The sequence below is a fragment of the Peromyscus maniculatus genome, chromosome 14, assembly GCF_049852395.1.
Source record: "Peromyscus maniculatus bairdii isolate BWxNUB_F1_BW_parent chromosome 14, HU_Pman_BW_mat_3.1, whole genome shotgun sequence".
NCBI lineage: Eukaryota > Metazoa > Chordata > Mammalia > Rodentia > Cricetidae > Peromyscus > Peromyscus maniculatus.
Genome location: NC_134865.1, coordinates 80311865 through 80335065, shown reverse-complemented (window position 1 = coordinate 80335065; position 23201 = coordinate 80311865). Strand labels below are relative to the sequence as shown.

The following is a 23201-nucleotide window of genomic DNA, read 5'->3' as shown; positions in this document are numbered from 1 at the left end:
TAATTTTTTTTCTTTTTCTTTTTTCTTTTCTTTTCTTTTTCTTTTTTTTCTTTTTGGTTTTTTTTTTTTTGAGATTGGTCTTTTGTAGCTAGCCTTAAACTGTATGTAAGCCAGGCTGGCCTTAAACTCACTACCTTTCTGCCTCAGGGATCACAGAGGTGTGTACCACCCTGCTTGGTGAGACTCTAACCTAGTAAGACTTGGATAAATCTGAGCTCAGTGAAGGACAGACCTTTAGAAAAAAAATCTAATTTGAGGTAAGCGATTGAGTAGCTAGACTCAGTGAAATTGCCCAAGTATATTGAAAAGACAACTACAACGGGCAGAATCAGAACAGAGGCTACCCTCCCCAAATCTCTTTTATAAAACAGCACTGTAGGGGCTAGAGAGACGGCTCAGAGGTTAAGAGCACTTGTTGCTTGCTCTTCCAGGAGATGCTAATTCAAACCCCAGCATCCATGTCAGGCAGCTCAGAACTGCCTGTAACTCCAGCTTCAAGAAATTCAATGCCCTCTTCTGGCCCCTGCTGATACCAGCACAGATACACAGACAACACAGACAGACAGACAGACAGACAGAGACACAGACACACACACACACACACACACACACACACACACACGAATAAAATAAAAATTTGAAAATAAATAACATTAAAATAATAGTAACAACAAAATAAAATAGTCTTGCATTTACACATCCTCCTATGTGTTTAAAATCACCTCTGGGTTGCTTCAAATATCTCATGCCATATAAATACTGTGTAATCAGCTGTTATGATGAATGGCAAGAAGTCTACACATGCTCAAAACTGACAGTCGTCAGAGGTCTAACTGCAAACTACATGTAGCCAATATTCCTGAAGTTTTACATAAAATATTTATGTCACTTTTACTGTGTACAATAAGATACTCATGTGTTTACATATCGGAAAACAATTACTAGGTACACCGTCTCAAACATAAAATGCACAAGGCAGGCCAGTGAAGTGGGTAAAAGTGTTTGCCATGCAAGTCTGATGATCTGAGTTTGACAGCCGGAACCATGTAAAGGTGGATGCTGAGAACTAACTCCATAAAACTGCCCTCTGACCACCACATCCATACCTCAACAGGGGTACACACATACGTAAAAAAATTACAAGGTCAGGTCCAGGAAGATGACTCAGTGGGTGAAAGCACTAGCTACAAGGCTGATTGCCTCAGTTTGATCCTTGGAACCCACATTAAAAGCCAGATGTGGTAGTGCTCAGAAGCTTGCAGGCCAGCCAGTCTGGAATATGCAAGACATCAGAAACAATGAGATACTGTTTCAACAAGGTAGAAGGTGGCGACTGACTCCTGAAAGTTGTCTTCTGACCTCCACGTGCATACCATGGAAAGTGCACACCTGCACACAGCCCAAATAAATAAACAAATAAGACAAGGTCATGGTACTGACCTCCAGGGGCTTTTCTGGCTTTAAGCTCTAAATGACTGTGACTCTCGGTCTCATTTCTCATCCCATCCTGAAAAGAAGCTGGTATAGGATTAAGTAGAAACACTCCCACTCATGAACACACACCTGAGGAGAAGTGGCAGAATCACTTGTTCACAGGTGCCCAGCAGGGACAAACACCACATGCTCTTACCTCTGTGCTGAGACTGCCACAGTGAACGTGCAAAGGTGCATCACATTTACTCTCCATAATGCACGAATAACCCAGTGATTTGATGCCTGCTCCTGGTGCCTCTCTCCTCTTGGTTTCTGGGACAATCTATTTCTGGTTTACTTTACCTCTAAGTAGAGTCTTCGGGGGAAGTGGGGCTTTTATTATCATTCTTCCTCCTTGGCACACAAGAATGCCATCATCTTCCCAGTCCCACAGAACAGACTGGAGCTCTGACCTCAGGTAACAAAGTTTGTCAATGGCAACTGCTTCAAAGGGACAAATGGTGCCAAAGGTCTCCCTTATCTTCCCGGGTTTCCATCTCTCTAAATTCTGGTCCTGTTAATCTTTTCTGCATTGTACCCTCCCTCTTATGCCTTCAATTTTTTTCTTCTTAAATCTTTTCTTGTTGTTATTAGACTGGTCCAAACAGAATATATCACTGCTAGAATCCAATCCTCCAATCTCAGAGAAGACAGACACACACACACACACACACACAAATTGAATCAGATGGCAATTTCCTTACCATATATTATAATATTACCATACTTATAATCCTTTATAATTCATTATAGCTTTTCCTACTTGATCCCCACCATTTTTGGAGTTTTTCTGGGGAGCATACACAAGTCAAGACTGGATAAAGCAACTGGGATATGGGAAGATGGACCTGCAATCACCTCAATAGAAAGCCATGAGAATCCTAATTAAGATAAACAATCCACACCTTTAGTCCCAGCACTTGGGAGACAGAGACAGGTGGATCTCTGTGAGGCCAGCCTGGTCTACAAAGTGAGTTCCAGGACAGCTAGGGTTACACAGAAAAACTCTATCTCGAAAAACCAAAAATACTAAGTAAATAAATAAACAAACAAACAACCCAAATGTCAGTATTCTAAAAATCTGATTGCATTGCTGCTGAAATGGGGTGGAGAGCTCCATTAAAGATGGGGGAAGGAGGGAAGAAAAGAGAATGGGGGGAGGGGCTAGAGAGATGACTCAGCAGTTAAGTGTGTTCTCTTCTTGCAGAGGATTCAAGGACTAAGTTCAGTTTCCAGCACCCATCCTGGACGGCTCACAACCACCTATAACTCCAGTTCCAGAAGGATCTGACACCTATGGCTTCCACAGGCATCAGCACACACGTACATGTACATAATTAAAAATAAAAACAAATCTTTTAAAGAGCGTAAGAAAGAGTAACCTAAGTCAGAGGCTCAAAGCCTGATACCCAGCAGAGAACACGGTGACTCTCAGTACCATGTTTCTTCGCCTCCTTCTCCTCTGTCCCACTCCCACTTGACTTAAGAGGTGGGCTGACACACAATACTGACTGATGCTACAACACAGTTAGCTTTCTAAGCATCCAAGGCTCATTCCTCCCTCTTCAGTGTGGAGTAGGAACTGGGTAGACGTCATAACATTGAACAACATAAGAACTGAGAAGGCAAATATGTACAAAGGAAAGTTGCCAAAAAATAGAGCTGAAGGACAAGAAATCTGGGCTTCACTGCTCTACTTGCCAGTTAACCTGAGAGCCCTAGGCAAATGGCCTCTGAAGTCTTGTGTATCTGAAAACTGAGGGACTAAGGAAACATTCAACATGTATTTATTGAGCACTTAACCACTTTTGAGCTACTCTGATGATAAGTGCTGAGACTACAGTGCCGGATGAATCAGGCATGGTTTCGACCTCAGGACTAGCTCAGTAGTCCTCAATTCTGGTTGCACATTTAAGTATCTGGAGACCTCAAACAAATGAATGCATGCCCACAGACTAATTAAATCCCTAAGGACTGAGAGTAGGGAGGGCCTTTTCAACTATTTCTGTTGTAGTATCAACAGAGAGCTGCTGAACTCTTGACTTTATTAATCTACCCTTGTAGAATCTACCCTTTTAAAGCCACTTTTTAAAATTAGATTTATTCACTTTATTTTGAGTGCTTTTCCCATATGTATGTATGTGTACCACACAAGTGCTTATTGCCCAGGATGGTCAGCAGAGGGCACTGAATCCCCTGGAAGTGGAATCACAGATGATTGTGAGCAGTGATTGTGACTGGTCATGTGGGTTCTGTGAATCAAACCCAGGCCATCTATCTGCAAGAGAGCTACTGTTCTTAACCAGTCATCTCTCCAGTACCCGTGTATGGTTTGCTAAATATGCTTCTCTGCTTGTTTGGTTTTTGTGATGGCTGTTCTTGGATCTCAACTTGACATCTGGAATTAACTAAACCCCAAGTGGCTGGGTACAGTGTGAGGGTTTTTAGTTTTGTTTTGGTTTGTTTTGTTTTTCTTAATTAAATCATTTGAAGTGGGAAGACCCACTTTTAATCCAGATCTTTTGAGGTGTGAAGATCCACCTTTAATCTGGGCCACATCTTCTTCGGGCCGCCTATATAAAGACATGGAAGAAGGAAGTTTGCTCTCTTTGCCTACTCGCCCTCGCTCTGCCTGGCAAGTCCATTCCTTCACTAGCATTGGAGCCTACTTTGTTGGGTTCTAGCATATACTGAGGAACAGCTGAGATATCCAGCCCTGTGGACTAAATAACTACTGGATTCTTGAACCATTTGTTGGTAAACAGCCATTGATGGATGAGCTGCACCACAACCTGTAAGCCATTCTAATTAATAAATGTGTGTGTGTGTGTGTGTGTGTGTGTGTAATTTTTTTTTCACTAACTTAAGGAGACAAATGATTTGATTATCCTGATTTTCCAACTGAGAGAGGCAACAGATTCGGTGAGTCTGTATATAAAGTTTTGACTATTTGTAGCAAAATAAGGAAAATAACAATGCTAGTTGGTTGCTCCTACCATCTCTGGATAAATTGACAAAAGAAAAGAAGGACTAACTTCTAGCATCTCCGAATATGGTGAAGGCCAACGATGAACTCGCATAAACAGTCTAAAGGTTTCTAAGTGTGCTCTGGAAGAGAATCTTCTCTTCAGCAGTCACAGAGCTCAAGGTGTGGAAAATCAAACCAAAGCCCTCATTACAAGGTTGCCTGAATTACAGCGAAAATTCAAGTCCCAGCCTCAGTGGGTGTCGGTGCTTAAAGTAGGGGCATTAATTGGTCAAGAATGGGATCCTGTAACTGGAGATGGGGATGTGTGGGAGGACCCTACTGAGGCTGGGAACTTTAAACCCTCAGATTCTCAGGGTTTATCTCACCTGAGGAAATAGTCCCTCCACCCTGACCAAAAGATGTACTCACACCCCAACGTCCTGAAACACTGTCTATTTCACTTTTGAAGAAGTTATTCCTTCACTGTCTGCTAAACCAGCAGTGACTTTCTCTAAAGGAGACAGCAGGCAAGGCAATACTGATGTCCCTCAAGGTCCAAAAATAGTTGCCTCTAGACCTAAAACCAGACTGAAGGCTAAACAGGCTCCTAGAAAGGAAGTAGGAAGTATAGTCCATGAGAAGGTGTACTACACTAAAGAGCTTAATGAGTTTGCTAATTCATTCTAGCAGAAGTCTAAGGAATAAGTGAGGGAATGGATTTTAAGGGTGTGGGATAATGGAAGGAACATAAAACTAGATCAGGCTGAGTTCATTGATATGGGCTCACTGAATGGAGATTCTGGGTTTATTAATGTAAGATCTCACACACACACACACACACACACAAAAAAAAAAAAAAAACACAAAACAAAAAAACCCACAAAGGTATCAAAAAGTTTGTTTGAGCTGGGTGGTGGTGGCACACACCTTTAATCCCAGCACTTGGGAGGCAGAGCCAGGCAGACCTCTGTGAATTTGAGGCCAGCCTGGTCTACAGAGCGAGATCTAGGACAGGCACCAAAACTACACAGAGAAACCCTGTCTTGAAAAACCAAAAAAAAAACCAAAAAAAAAAAAAAAAAAGGTTGTTTGAATGGTTGGCTGAAGCATTTGTCAAAAGATGGTCTGTTGAAAAGGTTGGAGATGCCTGATGTCCCTTAGTTTATTGTCGGCGAAAAGATGTTAAGGCTCAGGGAAAATGCAATGCTAGAGTGGGTACGCAGTGTAAAATCTAATCTTCCACATTGGGAAGGCCCAGAAAACACGCCTTTCTCTAACCCTATAAGATGTAAACAGGTGAGGAGGCACTAGGCCAGTTGAAGAGCTCTGTTGTCACAATTTTCTTTGTGACAGGCCTTAGTGATGCTCTCGGTTCGATGAATTAAATGCAATGAGTTTAATTGGGCCAGGTGGCAGCACTGAATCACTAAAGAAAGGTGAGTGTGGCTATTGTAATGGGCAGCATAGACAAAGCAATGTCCATATTGTAATGGGCAGCATAGACAAAGCAATGTCCATAATGTCCTAACCCGTAATGGGCAGCATGATTCGTGTGGACCTTTGGTACTGGCCAATCAATCATGGTGTTTCCATGCATGAAAGAGATGAGAATGCTCCTGCACCCGGTAATGCTGCATGCCTTTTGTCCCTGCATTAAGGAGGCAGAGGCAGGCAGATCTTTGAGATGGAAACCAGGCTGGTCTACAGAGTTCCAGGACAGCCTGGGCTACATGGGCTACACAGAGAAGCCCTGTCTCAAAAAACCAAACACCAAAAACAAAATAACAATAAAAACAGAATGCTACTGTATTTTTGTTTGATCTTTATAAGTGGAAAAACTCTCAAATGAAAGAAAGCCTCCATTGGATTGTGGTAAAAGGGAATCTTGATCTGTGAATCAATTTCCAGACTTGAGCCAGTTTGCAGACTCAGACCCCCTTGAATGAAGAGACAGTCAGGTTTCCCCTGAGGAAGGACCTTGACAAAATACCTAAGGGTTTTACTGTTAGCCTTTCCCAGTCCTTCCCCAGAGAGACCTACGGCCTTTTACAAAGGTAACAACAGTACACTGGGAGAGGGAAATAATCAGAATTTCCAGGGTCTATTAGATACTGGGTCTGAGTTGATGCTGATTCTGGGAGACCCCAAGAAACACTGTGGCCCTCCAGTTAAAGTAGGGGCTGATGGAGGTCAGGTGATTAAGGGAGTTCTGGCTGAAGTCTGACTCACAGTAGGTCCAGTAGGTCCCTGAACTCACCCTGTGGTTATTTCCCCAGTCCTAGAGTGTATAATTGGGATAGATATACTCAGAAATTGGCAGAATTCTCACATTGAGTCCCTGGCCTGTGGAATGAGGGCTATTATGGTTGGAAAGACTAAATGGAAGCCTTTATTAGAGTTACCTCTGCCCAGGAAATTAGTGAATCAAAAACAGTATGGCATCCCTGGAGGAACGGCAGAAACAGTGCCACCATCACAGACTTGAAAGATCCAGGGGTGGCAGTACCCAGCACATCTCCCTTTAACTCTCCTGTCTGACCAGTTCAGAAGTCAGATGGATCATGGAGAATAGCGAGTGACTATCAAAAACTCAATCAGGTAGTGATTCCAATTACAGCTGCTGTACCAGATGTGGTGGTATTTGAGCAGATTAACACATCTCCTGGTACATGCTATGTGGCTATTGATATAGCAAGTACCTTTTTCTCAGTACCTGTCCATAAAGACCACCAGAAGCAATTTGCTTTCAGTTAGCAAGGCCTGCAGTATACCTTTACCATTTCACCTCAATGATATATTAACTCTCTAGCCCTGTGTCATAACTTAGTTATAAGGAGTCTTGATCATCTGTTTCTTCCACCAAATATCACATTAGTTCACTATATTGATGACTTTATGCTGATTGGATGAAGTAGGCAGGAGGTAGCAACCACTTTAGACTTGTTGGCAACACAAATGTGGATCAAAGGATGGGAAATAAATCCAACCAAAAATGCAAGGGTCTTCTACCTCAATGAAATTCTGAGGAGTTCACTGGTATGTGGCATGTAGTTATTCCTTCTAAGGTGAAGAATACGTTATTGTACCTGGCTGCTCCCACCACCAAGAAAGAAGCATGGTGATTAGTGGGCTTATTTGGATTCTGGAGACAGCACATTCCTCATTTGGATGTGTTACTCTGGCTCATATACCAAGTGACTCAGAAAGCTGCTAGCTTTTGGTAGGGCCTGGAAGAAGAAGGTTCTTCAACAGGTCCGGGCTGCTGGGCGGGCTGCTCTGCCACTTGGACCATATGATCCAGCAGACCCAGTGGTACAGACTCTACCATCACGTGCAGACAACTATTCTCCCTTTGAGAGACAGTTCTTTTTTTTTTTTATTTTACAATACCGTTCAGTTCTACATAACAGCCACAGATTCCCTTGTTCTCCCCCTTCCTGCCCCCTTCCCCTTCCCCCCAGCCCACTCCCTATTCCCACCTCCTCCAAGGCAAAGCCTCCCCTGAGGACTGAGATCAACCTGATAGACTCAGTCCAGGCAGGTCCAATCCCCTCCTCCCAGATTGAGCCAAGTGTCCCTGCATAAGTCCCAGGTTTCAAACAGCTAACTCATGCAATGAGCCCAGGACCTGGTACCACTGCCTATATGCCTCCCAAACAGATCAAGCCAATCAACTGTCTCACCTATTCAGAGGGCCTGATCCAGTTGTGGGCCCCTCAGCCTTTGGTTCATAGTTCATGTGTTTCCATTCGTTTGGCTATTTGTCCCTGTGCTTTATCCAACCTTGGTTTCAACAATTCTCGCTCATATAAACCCTCCCCTAAAAATGACATCATGAGGTTTGCAGGCAAATGGATGGATCTAGAAAAAATCATCCTGAGTGAGGTAACCCAGACTCAGAAAGACAAATATGGTATGTACTTACTCATAGGAGGATACTAGATGTGGAACAAGGATGACTGAACTGCTACTCACATCACCAGTGAGGCTACCTGGAAAACAGGACCCCAAGAAAGACACGTGGATTGCCCAATGACGGAGAAATGGCTGAGATCTACATGAACAACCTGGACATGAGTGGGAGCAATGAAGGGCGAGGGGCGAGGGAAAGAGAGTGGGAGATCCCAGCTGGATCAAGAACAGAGAGGGAGAACAAGGAATAGGAGACCATGGTAAATGAAGACCACATGAGAAAAGGAAGAAACAAAATGCTAAAGAGGCCCACAGAAATCCACAAAGATACCCCCACAAAAGACTGCTGGCAATGGTCGAGAGACAGCTGGGACTGACCTACTCTGGTGATGGGATGGCCAAACACCCTAATAGTTGTGCCAGAAAACCCATCCAAGGACTGAGGAATCTGTCCTAGGCCCCGGGTGGAGCGCCGGGAGTCTAATTAGCGAGAGACAGTTCTTGACCTGCTATTGGGCCTCAGTGGAAACTAAATGTTTGGCAATGGGCCACCAAATTATCATGTGACCTGAGCTGCCCATCATAAGCTGGGTGTTATGTATCCCACCAAGTCATAAAGTAGAACGTGCACAGAAGCAACCCATTAATAAATGGAAGTGGTATATCTGTGATTGGGCCTGAGCAGGTCCTGAAGGCAAAAGAAAACCACAAGAAGTTACCCAAATGCCTATTTTCTACTCCCGTTATAAAGCCATCTGCCTATGAGTGAGTATATACCATGTTTGTCCTTCTGAGCCTGGGTTACCTCACTCAGGATGATATTTTCTAGTTCCATCCATTTGCCTGCAAATTTCATGATATCATTGTTTTTTACTGCTGAGTATTACTCCATTGTTTATATGTGCCATATTTTCTTTATTCATTCTTCAGTTGAGGGGCATCTAGGTTGTTTCCAGGTTCTGGCTATTACAAATAATGCTGATATGAAAATAGTTGAGCATGTGTCCTTGTGGTAAGATTGAGCATTCCTTGGGTATATTCTCAAGAGTGGTATAGCTGGGTCTTGAAGAAGATTGATTCCCAATTTTCTGAGAAACCGTCATACTGACTCACTCATAAGCGGATACTAGATGTAGGGCAAGGGATGGCCAGACTGCAGCCCACAGCTCCAGAGAGGCTAGCTGACAGGGAGGGATTCTGGGAGGGACACAGGGATCACCCAGCAAAGTAGAAGTGGATGGGATCTGCATGAGTGGGTTGGCGGTGGGGGTGGAATGGTGGTGGGCAAGGAATGGGGGGTGAGAATATAGGGAAATGGGAGGGTCAAGCTGGAGCAGGGACAGTGGGAGGGCAGGGAAGGAGATACCGTTATAGATGAAGACATCATAGGAGTGGGAAGAGGCAGGGTACCGGGGAAGCTCTCAGGAATCCACAGGGATGACCCCACCTTGGACTGCTGGCAGTGATTGAGGGGGTGCCTGGACTGGTCTACTCTGGTGACCGGTCTAGTGAATACCCTAACTGTCATCATAGAGCCTTTATCTAGTGACTGATGGAGGCAGATGCAGGGATCCGTAGCCAGGCGCCAGGCTAAGCTCCAGGAATCTAGTCGATGGGAGAGAAGAGGGATTCTGCAGGCAGGGGACGTCGAGATCATGATGGGAAGACATGCAGAGATGATCCACCACACTGGTGGAAACCCATGAACTATGGACTAGTGGCTATGAAGCCCTCATGAGACTGGACTAGGCTCTCTGGATACGGGAGACAGTTGTTTAGCCCGAACTGTTTGGGGGACACCTGGGCGGGGGGATCAGGGATCCATCCCTGCTGTGCATGGGCAGGCTTTTGGGAGCCTGGTGCCTGCAGTATGGCACCTTGTGCAGCCTTGGTGTGGCAGGGAGGGGCTTGGACCTACCTCGGCTTGGTGTGCCAGGCTCTGCTGACTCCCCATGGGAGACCTTGATTTGGAGGCTGTGGGAATGGGGGTAGCTTGGGAGGGAGGACTTGGGGGTGGGAGGAGGGAGGAAGTGGGATCTGTGGGTGGTATGTGGGGTGAGTAGAAAATTTCTTAATAAAAATAATAAAAAAAAATTTTTTTTAAAGCCATCTGCCACCAAGCATGCACCTAGAGCCTCAAAGGGTATACCCTGTGATCACTGACTGAAGACAAGAAGACCAGGGCCTGATTTACTGATGGTTCTGCACATCATGCAGGCACCACCCAGAAGTAGACAGCTGCAGCATTACAACTCCTTCCTGGGACGACTCTGAAAGACAACAGCAAAGGGAAACCTTCACAGTGGGCAGAACTTGGAGCAGCACACATGGTATCAGAGTCTGTTTGGAAGAAGTGGCCAGATGTGTGATTACTCACTGACTCATGAGCTGTAGCCAATGGGTTGGCTGGATGGTCAGAGACTAGGAAAGAGCATGATTGGAATATTGGTGAAAAAAACATCTGGGGAAGAAGTATATGGATAGATCTCTCCAAACAGGCAAAGGATGTAAAGATACTTGTGTCCCGTTTAAATGCTCACCAAAGGTGACTTCAGCAGAGGAGTCAATAATCAAATTCAATGTCAATTCAATAATCAAATAAGATGACCCATTCTGTGGACAGTCAGCCTCTTTCTCAGGCCATTCTGGTCATTGTCCAATAGGCCAATAAAAAAAGTGGCCATGGTGGCAGAGACAGAGGTTACATATGGGCTGGACAACACAGACTTCACTCACCAAGGCTGATCTGGCTACAGCTGCTGCTGAGTGCCAGATCTGCCAACAGCAGAGCCCAACACTGAGCCCCAGATATGGCACCACTCCCCAGGATGACTAGTCAGTGACCTGGTGGCAGGTTGAGTACACTGGACCGCTTCTTCTGTAGAAAGGACAATGCTTTGTCCCTACTGGAGTAGATGCTATTCTGGTTATGGATTTGCCTTTCCTGTACACAATGCTTCTGCCAAAACTACCATCATGGACTTACAGAATACCTTATCCACTGTCACAGTATTCCACACAGTATTGCTTCTAGCCAAGAAATTTGCTTCACAGCCAGAGAATTACGACAGTTGGGCCCATGATCATAGAATCCACTGGTCTTACCATATCCAACATCCCAAGCAGCTGGCCTGATAGAAAAATGGAATGGTCTTTTGAAGACACAGTTACATAGTCAATTAGGAGGCAGCAGCCTGGAGGGCTGGGGCAGGGTTCTCCAGAAAGTGATGTATGCTTTGAATCAGTGTCCAAGATATAGTCAGGATCCATAGATCCAGGAATCAAGGGGTGTAAAAGGGAATAGTTCCACTCACTATCATCCCTAGTGACCCACTACAAAAATTTTTGCTTCCTGTTCCTATAACCTTAAGTTCTGCTGGCCTAGAAGTTTGGGTTCCAGAGTGGGGAATGTTCCTGCTAGGGGCCACAATGAACATCCTATTGAACTGGAAGCTCAGACTCCCGACTAGCCACTTGGGACTTAAGAAATAACAGTGTTAGGAGGGTTGATCGGTCTAGATTACCACAGGGAAATTGGATTGCTTCTCCAATAGAGAAAGAGATTATGTCTAGAGTGCAGGAGACCCTTTAGGGCAGTGAATGGTTCTTAACCTTCCTAATGTTTAGACCCTTTAATACAGTTCCTCATGTTGTGGTGACCCCAATCACCAAAAAAAAAAAAAAAAAAAAAAAAAAAAGACAGGGTTTCTTTGTGTAGCTTTGAAGCCTTTCCTGGACTCACTCTGTAGACCAGACTAGCCTCGAACTCCTCACAGAGATCCACCTGCCTCTGCCTCCCGAGTGCTGGGATTAAAAGTGTGCACCACTGGGGCTGGAGAGATGGCTCAGAGGTTAAGAGCACTGACTGCCCTTCCAGAGGTCCTGAGTTCAATTCCCAGCAACCACATGGTGGCTCACAACCATCTGTAATGAGATCTGGCACCCTCTTCTGTATACATAATAAATAAATAAATCTTAAAAAAAAAAAAAAAAAAAAAGTGTGCACCACCACCGCCCAGGGCCTCATAAAATTATTTTGTTGCTACTTTATAAGTGTAAATTGCTAGTGTTAGGAATCACGATGTAAATATTTGTGTTTCCTGATAGTCCTGGATGACCACTGTGAAAGGGGTTGCTACCCACAGGTTAAGAACCACTGCTTTAGGGCATCTCTTGTGCTATCATGTCCTGTGACTAAAGTCAGTGGGGAACTACAACAACCTAATCCAGGCAGGATGACAAAGGGCACTGACCCTCCAGGAAAAGAGCCAACATCTGCTTGAGGTGCTTGAGGGTAGAGAAAATACAGAATGGGTAGTAGAGGAAGATAGTTATGAATACCAGCTAAGGCCATGTGCCCAGAAACAAGGATTATAATTAACCTGAGTTTTTCTGTCATATTTTGTTATAAATCTATTTGTACAGATATTTGTGTTTTCTTTCCTCAATTTCTTCATCATGTAATGTAACATCAATTAAGAGAATATCAGTGGTTATTATTTTTAAGTTTGAGCTACTAAAAGAATGTCCCTCAAGGGACACTGCCACCTATTGAAATGTATAATGCGTTTGCAATTGTATATTGGATGTTTATATCATGTTAGGTGTTGTCTTAGAGTTGTCTTGCTATGAAGAGACACTATGACCACGGCAGCTCTCATAAAAAGAAAGCATTTAATTGGGGCTTGCTTATATTTTCAGAGTCCATTATCCTTATCAAGGAGTATGGTGGCACACAGGCAGATATGGTAGCTGAGAGTTCTACAACTGGATCTGAAGGTAGCAGGAAGAGGGAGCCAGTGGACCTGGCTTGGGTTTTTATTTGTTTGAAGACAGGGTTTCTCTTTGTAATTCTGTCCTGAAACTAGCTATGTAGACCAGCCTGGCCTCGAACTCAGAGATCTGCCCACCTCTGCCTCAGAAGTGCTGGCACTAAAGGGGTGGGACACCATACTTGTTTTTTTCTTTTTCTTTCTTCCTTTCTTCCTTCCTTTTTTCCTACCTTCCTTTCTTTCTTCCCTTCTTTCTTCCTTTTTTTGGGTTGAGCTTTTGAAACCTCAAAGCCTACCCCAGTGACACATTTCCTACAAGACCACATGCACTCCAACAAGGCCACACCTGCTCCCTCTCAAGTAGCTGCCACACCCTAATGGCCAGTCATTCAAATATATGAGTCTATTCAAACCACCACAAGTGTAACTATGATCTGGCTATCATTTTCATTTGGAAATTAAGCATGACATAAGGAGACATGATTGTGTGTCAAGCTGACAAAGAGTTGATGATGGCTATTCTTGGTTGTCAATTTGACCACATCTGGAATTAACTAAAACCAAAGCAACTGGGTTTTACATCTGTGAGGGATTTTTTCCTTAATTAAATCATTTAAAGTAGGGAAGACGCACTTTTAATCCTGGTCTTTTGAAGTGGGAAGATACACAATGAATCCAGATCTTCTGAGGTAGGAAGACACCTTTAATCTGGGCCCCACTTTCTCCTGGCTGCCTATATAAAGGACCTGGAAGAAAGATGCTTGCCCTCTTTGCTGGCTTGCTTTCAATCTGCCTGGCAAATCCATTCTTTCACTGGCATTGGAACCTACGTCTTTGAGATTCCAGAGTATACTGCAGACCAGCTGAAATATCCAGCCTCATGGACTGAACAGTTACTGGATTCTTACCAGAGCAATGATAGTACTAACCCTAGAAAATATTCAAACCAACTTAAAGCTTCTTTAATTAAAAGTCAGGTATTAGTATCAACACAGGGATAAATACAGAACAGGTGAACAGAATAAAAAAACACAGAAACAGAAACAATTGATTATCTGTGACAAAACAAAAAAAAAAAAAAAAAAAAAAAACAGGACTCGAAACACTCAGAGCAAATGGGTTTTCTAAGGAGTTGTCTTTGGGTAGCTAAATAACCAGGTGGAAAGGGTAAAGTTGAATCTCTCAAGCCAATTGTCAAATTCCAAATGGACCAGAGATTTGAATGTCTGAATAAAACCACACACACAAGCACACACATTAAAAATCAAACAAAATGGCTGACTTCAATCCAGGTGTGTAAAGAACTTAAATTAAAAATTGAGAAACAATGACTGAGAGGACTGAAAAGTGAAATGTATTTACCTTTTATTTAGTTTAGAATAATAAACAAGTGCTTACAAGAGCCCACTCCTGGGCTCACTTACTGTGGCCACAATAAGCTGCCATGACAGCCCCTCTTGGTATCTACCAATGACTATCACCAGCCTCAGGGGGCTACTTTTGACAAGTGGAGTAGGAGCTAATACATACTTGCTTTTCCCTTTCTTCTAAAATATCAAGACTGGGTAACTACAGCAATATCTCCCTCCACATTCCTCTCACGTAAGCTTTGATCTCCAGTTCCTTCTCTTGGGAAACACACCCAAAACACTATGGACCAGATAAACTAGTGTTTGTCTAATATACATTAACATAAACACGTACTATTAACATTTCAAAAACACTGACCAGTGTTGCACACAAAGCAAAAAGCAAAGAACTGTGAATACACACAGACTTCAGCTAATAATGCTTCAATAGCAACCTGACACTAACGCACTAGATGGCAACAGAGGGACTGAACAGGGGAGAGGATATGGGAACTAGACCATTCTGCTCTGTCCTCCTACAAAACTGAAATCCTAAGACATGAGGATCCCTCCCTCCCCCCTTCCCTTCCTCCCTCTCCATACAGAGGGGGACCTGGGATCTCCATCTGGAAACACACACACCCCTCCCTTTGCTTCTAATGATTTCCACACACAATCAAGTTTGAGGAACAGCTGGGCTAGTGAGTGTTATAGTCCTTACAAAGGAAATAACAAGGAAAATCCATCATGTCATCAAACAAATACTTCACGGAAGCAGTATGACAACAGACAAAGGCACTGCCACCCAGCAATGTGTTAATTCTCTAAGCACAATGAAAACAGCTTTCGTCTCCGTGCCAGTGTCTACCAATTGACATGGCTGTCTGCAATATCATAATTAGGAGAATCTAAGCCAAGCTGGAATGATGCCATGGTAAACCATCCACTTTAGTTGTATGTGTCTGTGCCAATGCTTACAAAGCATCTACCAAGTACCAGGCACAGTGATAGACTCTATGGGTTCCACAGATATCAAAAGAGGTGCAACTTTTCCTTTTGCAAAGCCTGTGTGTGGTGTTATACAAGGCAAACTTAAGTATTAAAAATATTTACATAAAAGAAAACATGGGACAGTCCAAAGGCAACTAACAGGGAAGGTCCTTCCTGCATGCTATGGGACAGGGACTACTTACATAAGGAAGTGACATTCAAGCTTTGAATTTTTTTTTCAGGGAAGTGGGTGGTGGTCCTGGGGACCAAAGCTAGGGATGCTACTGAGCTAAATCCCCAAGTCCAGATTTGAAGGCTAAGAAATTAGCAAGGGGACAACAGCAAGACTTTGATCAATTGTGTGGTTCAGTTCATCAGGTTTTTTGTTTTTTTGTTTTTTTTTTTTTCTTGCTTAAGGATTCTTGGAGAAAGAGGCTGATGGGGGCAATGACCACAGCCCCACAGAAGTGCAGAATGGCAGGCAAGACAAAGAATGTTTGCAGGAGAGGGTGGTGGGAGAGCCTTTAAAGGCCAGGCCCAGGGTAGACCTGTCACAGGGCAAAAGACAGAGAAGGTGTGAAGAGGCTGTCCATATCAAGCTGGTATGCTCAACTGTCTATAGACTCTGGAAGATGCGAAGAAGACGCGTGTAGAGCTAGACAGAAGCATGTCTCACAGTCCAGACTAAGAGGCTCAGGTCTCTTGTTGGGCGTGGGTTTTCTGAGTTTCTCTTGCTTAGTATGTTGTTGGTTTTTTTTTTCTTTTTGAGTTTTAGAGTCATGTGTGCTCAGTGGCAGTATGTATTTTCTTAATCTGCATTTCTAGTACCATTATCTTCTCTACTCATACACAAGATCTCCTGTTTTAACAGTTGCATTTTGTGACTTTTATAGAACATGACCTTAACTCATTTTTAGAAGTATCTATCAGGCATGGTGACACACACATGTAATCCCAGTACTTGGGAAGCGGAGGCAGGAGGATCTTGAATTCAGGCCAGTCTATGTAAGAACAACAACAAACCAAGAACAGGAGGTGTAGCTTAGTGACAGACTGCTTATCTAACTTGTGCAAACCTGGGTTGGATCCCCAGCATAGAAATTGAATAAATAAGTAGACTAATAAACACTGAGGAACCAATAACAACCTATCACACACAGAGGACAGTATATTGTGATCTGCAAAAGGGAAGGATATCTGAAATGAGAATCATTCCATATTTTCCAGGGACTATCTTCTTCACAGAAGAAATTGTGATGGAACAGGGTAAACACCACAGCTAAGAACTTTAAATATGTTCTCATTTGATGTCACAAACCTGGGAAGTGGGACGGCCATATTTATATTTCATTTGCAAACAGGATCATAGAGGTTAAATTATTTGTTCAATATGAGCTAGCTAAAAGGCAGCAGCCTAAGGAGAATCCAAGGCTGCCTGACTCTTAAACTAGGGCTGCTTAAAAGTATATATGGATAAATTAAACTCAAATTTATAAATATAAATAAAAAGCTGTGTTCACTCAGACAGCCCTAAAGACAAGGACACTCTACCTTCATAGCTAACACCTACTGAGGATCTGGGAACAGGGCTCCCTCCGCTGGCGGATAGGTGGAACTACACCATTCTAGGCCTACGCTCCATCCCTTACTCCCACCCACCATCCTTTCTTAAGATTTAATATTTTTAATTATTTGACTATTGCATACATATATGCATACATATATATTGCATAATATAATGAATTTTAGTCCTCCTCACTCCCTATTACATAGCTTCATTCTCCCTTCATTACCCACCAAAGCACTGAAACCCTGAACCATTCTTCACAGCAAACTTTCTTGTGTTTTGCGTGTCTTATGAGCCAGACTTTAAAAAGGGCTGCCTACAGGAGCATGGGTAACTTACCTGTGGCTACACCAACGAAGACAAGGATCCCCCTCCCCCCAGCCACCATAGCTGTCCCTCAGGGAGGGGTGGGGTCTTATGAGCCCTTCCCCACTCTATGATGAAATGTTGTTGGGCCTGAATTTTCACAGGTTTTGTGCAGGACATCAGAGGTGTTGAGTTCCAGAAGACATGATTTCAACACCTCCCCAACCCCTGGCTCTTATATTCTTTCTGTGACATTCCCTCAGCCGTGCGTGCGTGCGTGCGTGCGTGCGTGCGTGCGTGCGTGCGTGCGTGCGTGCGTGTAAAGACATGATTTCAAAGCACACCTCCCCAACCTCTGGCTCTTACATTTTTTCTGTGATGTTCTCTGAGCCTTGGGGGGTTGTAAGTGTGTGAGTGTGATATGTCCCCTGAAGGGCCAAGCACTGCAGTCACTTACTCTTTGGACTTCGGCAGGCCAGCTGTGGACTGTGTTTTAATCACCATCATCCCGTACAAACAGATGCTTCTCTGATCTCCCTTTCCACCTCACTAATGCCCTTTCTTTGCTTTGAGAGAAAACTTCTGACTTAAACCTCCAGGGTTAAACTTGCTTTCCCTAGCTTTCCCTAGCTTTATCTTCTTCCCTCACTTAGATTTAACATTCTGGTAGTATACAGACAGGCCTTAAAATGTTTATCCTATTTGACCCCAGCAATCCAGCTGCTAACTTACCTTGAGGACACAATCAGAGGCACACACATCCTCATCTCAGTGTTACTTACAATGATGAAGCTGTAAGGACAGGTGCTCTAGCCTGGGCTCTGGTAAATCATGGTGTGCGGTGTGGTGAACTGCAGCTACTCCACATAGTACCACAGAATATTTAAGGAAGGGAAGGAAGTGCATTTGTCAGAGGTAAGATGCCTTACAAACAATACACCGCCACATCAGGCTTATTATTCAAATGTCATGCAGTGGATAACAGATCCACTGCCAACATTTTTTAAATGACTTTTTAAACGTAGCTTTTTAAAGGTAAGAAAAATTTTCCACTAGAAAACAACTTCCGTGGAGGTGATTCTCTCAGGCTAATGAAGGGGAAACCTGGACTTATGACTGCTTCAGGGCCCAAGGTCATTCACTGGAGGTGCTCCGTTCTAAGCTACTACTGATCTTCGTGTAGCACTTAGTTCTTGCTCACAAGATCTCTTCATCTAGTGTAGGAACTATCGTAGGGTTTCTCAAACGTTCATGTGCAGCTTCCCTTTAAAAAAGAAAATCCCAAAGGAAACAATGCTGGTTAACTTATTTTCGTGAGACTGTATGTAATTATAAAACTAAATCTCAATGTCTTGTGTCTATAAAAGTAAATGAGTAAAATAAAAATGTAGATTAAATCAAACAAAACCAGCACAATTCAGTGACAGTATTTTGTGAGCCTCCGATTGACCTACTAACTGATTGATTTGATTTTTGATTGATTTTATAGTGCTAACAATATAATCCAGGGCCTCTCCTAAGCTGGGGAAGCACTCTACCACTGAACCACATGCCCCAAAGTGACAGTTTAATAAAAGAATGTTACTGCTCCACTTAAAATCACAAGGTAAAATGACATCGGCCCTAAACCAGGAACCTAGACAGAGACAGAGACAGAGATCCTACGATTAACCTATGTCCTCTAAAACTGATCTTAACATGATAGCAAAAACATCTGGAAAATTCTTTCCTACCCTCAACCTATATAGCAGTAAGTTCAGAAAGGCAGTTGGCTTGGCCATATTAACAAGAGAAGGGCAGTGATGATGAATGAACAAGGTCTGCTTCCACCTGTGCATCTTATACTATGCTCTGCTATAATGTACATGACACACAACTGGCACAGATCCCTGGGTCACCTGAGATTTTCCCACCACACGCAGACCCGCTCATATGCTAGACTAGCCATGCCTTATACATACAGAGCTGGCCCTGGCAGAGGCAGGTCTGCTTTCTGGGAATTACAAGATCCTCACTTCATCAGACACTAGAGCTCCAGTCATCCTTTGGCAATGGTTTGCATTGTCATCCAACCTAGAGAACACCACTGCTGTGTAGCCATTTCCTCTGATGGAAACATCCCCTCCCAGAGAGAAGTTCCTAAGACTCAGCAATCTCACTAAGGAGGCTGGGAAAGACTGAGCAAGGCACTTCCCAGCTTACAGAAGCAGTAAACCACGGCTGGTGCCGAGATGAAGGCCCTTGGGTAGGGGTACCTGACAGTCAGACAGAGAGCTCCAGGAGTGCAGATTGCAGGACTAGTCACCCATGCTGGGGTGGGCTTTGCAGTGATGCAGTTGTCCAAGTCACTCATGCTCCTGTTCACAACCCCCAACACACTCATTGGTTCACCAAGTGGGACTTGGGTGGGATCATTCCTTTGGTCTGTCATTGGTACCCTGTGGGGCATCAACAGACATTTACTCCCACCTCCCCAGTAAACCGCAGTGATTGCTGCTGTCTCTGCCTCATAAATTACAGATGCAGCCAAGTGTCTGAGCAGGAATTCTGAAGAAAACAAAAACCCCACTCAATTTAATAAGCAAATTTCTAGACAAAACTACCCTAAGTGTAAAAGTGATGGTAAAACCGCAAGGAAAATGACCCTATGACATAAAAAAAGTAAATTTCTACACATTACATATTTTAAAGATAAAAGGCAGATTGGGAAAATGTTCACAGAAGACAGTAGTCCCAACAGACAAGTGACTAAAGTGTGTAAGCAGGCAGAATGGTTACTCAGCAATAGTGTCCTCTAGATTACATGACAATGCAAACCACTGCCAATTTTAAAAAGGCACAAAAGGACCCTGTAAATTCCTGTGAATCTTTCAGGTATGGTAACTATTTGTTGGGCAGTCTTGAAGACTTCGTCCTCGGCCTGTGGGAGTTGGCACAGACAGTATCAGAACTGAATTATAATTCCAATACTCAGGAGGTAGAGGCAAGAGGCTTGTAAGCTTGAGGACTGCTTGGGATACACAGAGCTCCAGGTCAGCCTTGGTCACACAGGAAGATTCTGTCTCAGAAAATCAAAATCAACCAAATGAAAAAGAACTGAGTAAAACTGAAAGACATTCAGCGAGCACCTACTCTTGCAGAGTAGAGGAAATCTCCACACCTTTGAGGTCACAAAAAGCACTCCATTTCTTTTCTTGTAAATTGTTTTATTTTTGAAATAGGAGTCTCACTATGTTGTCCAGTCTAGCCTCAAACTCCTCTGCCCAAATGATCCTCCCCCCAGCCGCCTAGGGACCACAGGTGCATGCCACCTGGCTCCTTTATGCTCCTCACTGTGACATGGAAGTGGGGGAGAGACAGTTCGCTTTCCTATAATTGCAAACAGCCAAATCAAATCAACAGTTAACTACAGACAGAAGGATCCCTGGTCTCATTTACTATTTGCAAAAGCCAAATACTTCCAAGTAAATATAAATGTTATAGATGCCCAGCTATCAATAGTCTCAACAATGAATCAAGTTAAACTAATTTAAAACCATATTAAAATGAAATGTAAGGAGGAAAAAGAATAAGAGAATGAACACCTTATCCTGGAAGTCATTTTAAGAACTCACATTTCTACAATCTGCCTTCTTACTGGACCCAGTGATCAGTACTGGGAATTGTACTATTTCTGGTCTAACACTGCAGAGTCTCTTCAAGAAGATCCCACGATAGGTTGACTTTTTATCAAATCATCAACAACTAAAGAAACCACACAGGAGAAATAAACAAGCATGAAGCAAAAAGCAACCCACCCCCAAAACCTTGACTTCCATTCCTGAGCTGAAATGCCATTTTTTAAATTTATTATATATTAAGAGGAGTCCACATTTTGAAGAAGAAGAAGAAGACGAAGACGAAGACGAAGACGAAGACGAAGACGAAGACGAAGACGAAGACGAAGACGAAGAAGAAGAAGAAGAAGAAGAAGAAGAAGAAGAAGAAGAAGAAGAAGAAGAAGAAGCAGCTGCAGCAGCTCCAAGAGCATTGAACTAACAGAGGCAAATGATCACAATTGGGACAAAACACAAGCAAATGACTATTACTATTCTCAACAGCTCCCATTACCCAGCATAAATCTCCAGAACTGAATCTTGACTCAAACTGTTCCTGGAAAATGCAAAAACCAGGGATTTTTGTTTCTGATAACTGTAGACTAAGCGAATCAGAAGAATCCCTTAGCTAAACAGAACTATAAACACCAGAGACAAAAGATAACAATGCCTGCTTAGAGCCACTGCGGTAGGGCTTATCAGAGACTGAGAAGATACTTATGCAGTTTGTCAATTTGACAGAGTCACCTGGAAAGAGGGACCCTCGGCAGAGGAACTGCCTCCATCAGACTGGCCTGTAGGCAAGTCTGTGGAGGCATTCTCTTGACTAATGATTGATGTGGGAGGACCCAGGCCAACATGGGCAGTGCCACCTCTGGACAGGTGGTCCTGGGCTGTATTAGAAAGCATCTGAGCAGTGGGCAGAGGTAGCCCATGCCTTTAATCCCAGCACTAAGGCAGAGGCAGGTGGATTTCTGAGTTTGAGGCCAGCCTGGTCTACAGAGCAAGTTCCAGGACAGCCAGGACTGCACAGAGAAAACCTGTCTCGGAAAAACAAAACAAGCGCCCGAGGAAGCCTCGAAAGCAAACCAGGAAGCAGCGGTGTCTCTGCTTCAGTTCTAGACTCCAGGTTCCTGCCTTGGCTGCCCTGGCAATGGACTTGAACCTGTAAGCCAAATAAGCCCTCTTCCCCAAGCTGCTTTTGGTCAGAATGTTCTATCAGAACAGAGACACAAACTCATACAGTACTTCTCCCTAAAAGCATCGGGTGATTCTGAGAAGAATGTTAAGGCTTGGTCTCGGGTGGAAGTGGGGAGTAGAGGTGTTGTAGAGAGGCCAACATTAGGAGGAAGGGTGAACAGAACAGGCTGGTCCTCCTATGGAATGAAGCTCGACTTGGAAAGATTTCAGTCACTGAAAATGGGCCAAGGAGACCCCAGAAGGAGCAAGTGTGGATTACCTTTAGGGGAGGGGAAACATAATCTTCTGCCTCAAATTACCTTTAAAAAGAGTTTTGCAAATCTAGTGGCCAGCACATATTAAAAAAGAAAAAAAAAAAAAACAACTAGGCACAAAGAGAAAAAACAATATGGATGAAAATCAGCAGAAAAAGACCCTGAAAATGATTCAACATAGACACCGTGGATCAAATACAGATGAAGATAATTGTGTATTCAGAGATAAAAGACAAGGCTGAAAAGTTGAGCGGATAACTAGAAATTATAAAAGACAGTCAGGTTGTGATTTGAAAGATGTGGTGACTGAACTTAAAAATACAATGGATAGTTTTAATAACAGCTTCTACTACCAAGTAGAAGACAGACAAAGAGAACTCCAGGATGAAGAATGGAGAGATAAATACAAAGGGCAAAGAAAGAGAGAAAAACAGACAACTATAAATGGTCCACATAAACAACTGCAGTCCTAGAAGCAAATGTAAGAGAAAATGGGTCAAAGCCGTCCTCAGGCTGATGCACGAAAAGTGAATGAAAGACACAAATCCATGGATTCAAGAAGCTGTAAGACCAGCACTCGGGAGGCAGAGGCAGGCAGATCTCTGGGAGTTTGAGGCCTGCCTGATTTACATAGTGAGTTCCAGGACAGCCAGGGCTACAGAGAGACCCAATCTCAAAATTAAAAATAAAATAGAAGCCACAAGAACCCAACTATAAAGGTAAAACGCAGACGAGATGGTGCACAGTTGTCATCCCCGCACTTGGGAGGCTGAGGTAGGAAGATCTCAAGCTCAAGACCAGTGTGGGCTAGACT

General features: G+C 43.5%; 1 protein-coding gene and 1 long non-coding RNA gene across 3 annotated transcripts in view; one reads left to right on the top strand and one right to left on the bottom strand.

The window, feature by feature from the left end:
* LOC121822482 (uncharacterized) overlaps nt 1–2900 on the top strand; it is a 63341-nt gene extending 60441 nt beyond the window's left edge. The window contains exon 9 of one of the 2 annotated variants that reach the window (XR_013044495.1): nt 2681–2900. This is a non-coding gene — a long non-coding RNA (uncharacterized LOC121822482). The remainder of the gene's footprint in view (nt 1–2680) is intronic. The other variant, XR_013044494.1, reaches the window with a different exon arrangement.
* The window catches only part of Evl (Enah/Vasp-like), a 145769-nt gene that overhangs the window by 119480 nt on the left and 3088 nt on the right, over nt 1–23201 (bottom strand). The window lies entirely within an intron of this gene.